The sequence below is a fragment of the Dermacentor andersoni genome, chromosome 10, assembly GCF_023375885.2.
Source record: "Dermacentor andersoni chromosome 10, qqDerAnde1_hic_scaffold, whole genome shotgun sequence".
In the NCBI taxonomy this organism is placed as follows: Eukaryota; Metazoa; Arthropoda; class Arachnida; order Ixodida; family Ixodidae; genus Dermacentor; species Dermacentor andersoni.
In genome coordinates this window covers 25,463,037-25,469,036 of record NC_092823.1, presented here as the reverse complement: position 1 = coordinate 25,469,036, position 6,000 = coordinate 25,463,037, and positions in this window count along the sequence as shown.

Sequence of the window (6,000 nt, the reverse complement as noted above, 5' to 3'; positions counted from 1 at the left end):
CAAAAGACCGAATTTTAGAACGCAGATCTATAATCAAGCAAGCTTCAAGACAGGTGAAGCAGTCAGCATGGCGCGAAGTTTCGCTTACCCAGCGCGACGAACTGCAGTTATTCCAGCGCGCCCGACGCTCCGCTTCGTGAGGCCTTGAGGGGAAACGATAGAATCGGATGTTGGGATTCAGGCCGTCTTGTTCATGGCAGCCGACGACGCAGCAGTATCGACGGTGACACTTTTTCGATGCTGAGCTAGGTCCCTCCGGATCGGCGTCGCCGATTCCTTCTGCTTCTAGCATTACGTCCCACGGCACACGGGGAGTCCGTTTTCGTTAAACTATAGGCTGCGGCCAGCTCGCAGCGTGGTCGACGTGGTCTGTGAGAAGCGACGAGCCTTTTCGCACTCGCAACAGGGCAGAAAAAAGTGCGAATCGACGCAAAACTCGGCCTAGAAACGTGCTTCGCCACAGCCATGGCTCAATACGACCCAAGCTGGTACGACCCAGATGTCGTTTCCCGCGCCGCCACCAGGCGCCGCTACTATACCTCAAACTCCAGCGCAAGACGCCCATATGAACTGTGCATGACACGCCGTCGAACCCTAATACGACTATTCTCTAAATGTGGGAAAGTAATATGTGTGGAATATTATCGAAGCTCCGAATAGTAGATACAGACCAAACTAGCAATTTATTTCTTAAAGGTCCGCAGAAGCTTAACAACAACTGTAATAACCTACTCCCTCCAGATCACGCTCAATAACATGCTCAGCTATAGAAACACAAATACCTTTTCGGAACTTCTATACAAAAGGAATATCATTTCAACCCATGTTTAGTCACCGAAGGCAATGAAATTATTCCCCATAATCACGTTTTCAAGTGAGTGAGTGAAAAATTTATTCTAAATGTCCGGCTATTTGTGTGGGGTGGTGCCATAAGCACCCCAGTCTAGGTGACGGCCTGGGGTCCTTGGACACGGGCGGCTTCCTCGGCGTGCCGGACGGACCACAGTTGATCACCGAGGGTCGTGGCTGAGCAGGGCCGCCTACCAACGCACCCCTCGGTTCGAGACTGCCATGTCTAGCCCGTTCGTCGGGGACTCCTGCTGCCCCCTACCGGTGCATGCCCACAGCATGTGCTGCAGCGTCGCTCTGGATCCGCACGCTTTACAATCGTCGCACGAATAAATGTAGGGGTAGCAGAGGTGAAGGTTCGCCGAGTTCGAATATGTGCGTGTTTGCAATCGCCTCCAGGAACCGCCTGTTCCTTGTTTAGTTTGGCGTGTGGTGGTGGGTATTTACATCTGTTCAACCTGTAGTGTTGCGTGATGTCTCTGAAAGTTGTCATGCGATCCCCCCACGTCTACTCCCGCAACGCTCTCGCGGTGGGCGAGACATCGGGACTGCCGGCGGGCGTCGCGGTTCGGCTCGTAAGTCCTCGAGCCACGGCGTGGATCGTCTCGCTTCCCGGGAGCGGAGGGTCCGTGTGAGCGGGGGCCCATACTAGGAAACTGTCGTTTTTGCGGCAAATATTACCACGTTGAATTTGGAGAATGTGGGCCGCTTCCCGGGAGATCCGGCCGCTAGCGTAGTTTCGTATCGCTGCCTGTGAGTCGCTTATTATCCCCTCGGCGTCCGTGGTGGCTGCCGCGAGGGCTATCGCCGCTTCCTGGGCCGCCTCCGTCTCTTCCGTGCGTATCGTCGCGCTCGCGACGCAAGTTCCGCTGTGGACCATGATTGCGACCGCGAAACCACGTCGCCGCTCGTAAGGGGCCGCATCTACGTGAAAGGTTTCTTTGCTGCTGCCGTATTTCTTTTGCAAGTCTCGCGCACGCCTGTTGCGCCGGCCGGCGTGATGCGTCGAGTGCATGTTCTTGGGCAACGGGGAAACGACGACGTGCTCCCGAATGGGTGTTGGTATCGCGACCTTTTCGCCCTGCTGCGTGTGGTAGCTGATGCCCAGCGTCTCGAGGATGTGTCGTCCGGTTCTCGTTTTTGCCAAACGCTCGTACTGCGCGACGTTGTGCGCTTCTGTTATCTCGTCTAGGGTATTGTATAAACCCAGTTCGAGAAATTTATCCGTGCTGGTATTGATAGGCAGTCCGATGGCACGTTTGTACGCCTTGCGGATGCGTTCAAGCTTCGTTCGTTCGGTCACCTGCCGCTTGAAGTAGGTGGCGACGTACTTTATGTGACTGGTTACGAACGCCTGTACCAGGCGGATCGTATTGTTTTCTTTCATTCCACTATGTCTGTTTGCGATAAGTTTCAGCAATCGAATCATTTGATCGACCACACGCACTAGCCTGCGTACGGTTTCGCCGTTGTGGCCGTTGGCCGACAGGCGAAACCCAGTACCCTAATGTTGTGAACATGCGCGATGACGGTGCCGTCAGATGCGGCTACTCTAACTTCTCTGTCTGCGTGCTCAGCTGCGCAATCGGCATTATTGGGTTTGCGACCCCTGCGCGTGGGTCTGTAGAGCAGGATTTCAAGATCTCGAAGAAATTGTCTTCTGAGAAAAACGTTAGGCAGAAGCCAGCAGGTTATTCTCATTGCATTACTTGAACATTGTTTCTGGCGCGCTATATGTTATTGCGCTGAAAAATAACCCTATTACGCGACTGCTTGAAATTTTATTCACTGATCTGAAATTACACCATAAAACTATGTTCGTTTTTTTTGTTTTTTTTTTCTATAACAGCCGCAATCCAAGCATAACTATATTGAAATCCGGCCTAAATATGTTTTAAAATTCCGCTTTGGCTTATCACGAGTGGCTGCGGGATTAACTAATCCTTTGTCCTGATTACTTTTCCTAATAAATATACCTTTCTTCCAAAGTAGGCATCTCACTGTGCAGAAATAGTCATTTGATGCAGCCCTTGCCACCAGGCTCGACGATATAGAGAAATCAGCTTTGAGCGAGATCATGAAGAAATTAAGGAACATTCAACTAGCATCGCCTTAGAGAAGACTGCTGCATTTTCAACTTTTATAACCCATCCCCTTTGTAATGTCCCTTTTTGTCACGATGGCATCTGTTAAAATAAAGAATAAAGTTAAGACGTTCTTGGAGCAACCTTTGTTGATGGCCACGGAGCAAGAAATATAGGAGTGGAAACTCCGCTGTTTGCGGCGACCAGAAAAGGTCACAAGCCTGCGGATATATTTTCATGCTGGCGGCACCTGGCGGCATGGGAAGAAATTACCGCCGTTTCGGTTGCCAGGGCAACCGGTCGAGCGTGTTGCTCCCGTTCGGCCGCGCGCGCCTGACTTCTACTGAGGGCACTCTTGCGCGCTTCTTTACCGCTTGTAGCCCGAAGAGCAACTGCTGCTACCCTTCAGCCATTTGAGCACAGTAAAAAATAAAACGCGTTTTCCATGACAGCTATAAGATGATACGTAGCTTCTGGTTGTAGAAAGGGCTATCTTGCTCCGTGGCGGGCGGTTTTCGGCTTTTTGCGCTTGCGAAACTGATGGCTATCTCGTTCCTAATCGCTCAAAGGGCGACCGCTTGTTTCTCGCTCTAGTGCTCACAGGGGTGCGCTTAGGAAGGATGCCGCCGTGCATGTGTTTCCGTTCCTTTTCTTTTTTTTAAGACTCGCGAAAACTAGTTGCCCTAGCTGTTTGGCGATAAGAGGAAGATTAGCGGAAGTTTGCCACACGTGTTGCTTTTTTTGATGGGCACACAACAAAACAGTTTTCTTGAGTGCGCGCACCTACGCAGTTCGATTACGGCGTGCCCGCTGAAGCAAACATCCGTGTCGTCTGCTTGTCGTCTGCTTTGAGCGGGTGCCGCCGGAGTGAGCGCCGGAGCTGCCGGAGCCGCCGAGCCGCCTGCCGGGCGCTGCTGTTTTTTTTTTTTTCCGCTGCGGCTTCTACGACGCGCCGCATGGTGCCGCCACTGCATAGGGTAGCGTCGGCGCATGCAACAATTGTGACTTTATCTGGTCGCCCACGCTCGCTCGCGCTGACGGGAGTTTCACCTCCTATATGTCTTACTCCGTGTTGATGGCTCATGCGCATATACAAGCCCTGATTACAACCTACGACAATTTGCTCCTTCTCCATCCGCATATAGGAACGCAAAGTAAAAATGCACATATAAGGTGACGCCAATGGCATTTTCAAGGTTGCCCAGCGGGATAACGAAAGCCGCTGAAGTGTTCTTTATGCGGTGTTGTAAGTTCATTCTACATCGAGCGCCCTCTGTTACTTCCTACTCCTCCTCCTATTTCACCCGTACCTCCCTTCTTCGTCACACAAATCTTTGCCATGAACGCTTGTAGAGAGGAAACCATTACACCTCCAAAATGTTGCTGACCAATGAATGGAGAGCGAAAAAAAATGATAAATGAAAGGCAGAGAGGTCAACTAGGACTGAGCCTGGTTGGCTACCCTACATTGGGGCAAGGGAAATGGAGAGGGAAATATTAAGAGAAGTATGACTTCCTCTTAGGTTCCATAAAGGGGACCCATTGGGGGCAGAGTACCCCATGTTTAAAAAGTCATTATCGTTTGCGTGCATGCTAACGAAACCAGTTCATTAGAACCGCTCTCGTCTCCTCAAGCGAGAGCAAGGCCTTCACCTGTGTACATCGCAGTGCGCACCTTACATGTTAATTAGAAGCCAGAGTCGCTTGCAATTGAACAATTAATTTGGCACATCTAAAATTGTGTTTCTCCTTCTGTGAAATAGTCATATGAGTGCTTCTGGCTGGTATTTGCGATTTTTATTACTGTGAATACGTCTACTTGCCGACCAAGTATGCTACTGGAGGCAGGGATGTGTTCAGTGGAAAGAACTGAGAGCATTTGCGTGGAATACTTGTTCATCAATTGGCGGATGAGAACATATAGCGTTAATCAAGCAAAAGCCCCTTAGTTTGATGGCTTCTGCAGACATAGCTTTTATAAGGGAAAATAAATTAAAACCTTTATGCCCATATTAAATTTCTGGGCTTAACATAGAGTGCACAGCGATGCACTGTATCAGTCTTCCCAGAAACATATATACTTGTTTTGAGAAGAAGATAATATTCTGTTGAGCGTGATAATTTTTCTTACTTGAGCGCACCTTAACCACTTCAGTAGAAGAAAGCTTTGGTTTCTGGTAGTTGGTTCATTGTGTATGTATATGCATAGCCACATGCAAAATCCACGGGCATGGAAGGCATATGTAAAACAGAATGGTGCCTTTCCCAATTTATGATTTGCTTCTTCGTCTTTTTCGTGCTCTGCCCTGCCTGTACTTATGATTGTGTTGCCTTTGATACATCATATTCGTGACATCTGATTTTTGGTTCACATATCATGCTATTCTATAGTTTAGTTAGATTACATTTTCAACTAGTCACAATAATTGATCATGTATTTATGCACGCTGCTCTTCAAAAGTATAGCGTTAAGGCCATAATGCGGAATAAAAGGCTACAATGTGTGACATGAAATTTAATGTGGAGTATTTTAATGTGAATGCTCCTTGCAGTTTCATACTCATTTTCTACACACTAGATGATATTGTAAATATAATTTTGTATATTTTTTAGAAAATGTAACGGATCAATCACAACAGCACCACGGAACTACTATCCTGACGACGCCAACTGATTAGGAAATGTGATACGCCTCTGTACTGCTTTGAGACTGGTCGGGATATTGCTGCAGAACCACGACAAGCTTAGAAACAACGGGGTGTAGCCTACACACGAATAACTTTATCTGAAATATTTGTAACCAAAGCTAGACCTGCGGCCTCACATGAAAATACCCAACAAATTTCTAAATGCATTGTACTCTCAGTCAGGAACATCCATACGTTGTGCAGGACATCATCAAATGAACTGGTGTCTTAGAATATGACACACAAAAAAGTTTCTTGCACAATTTAACTACATTACCAGCCTCATGCTTAGCAGCTCATGTGGTAACCTCTGCCATATAAGTGCATGCGTTTTGTGCTAGAAATGCGCTTGCTCGCGAGTAATTTGGCGTATATTTATC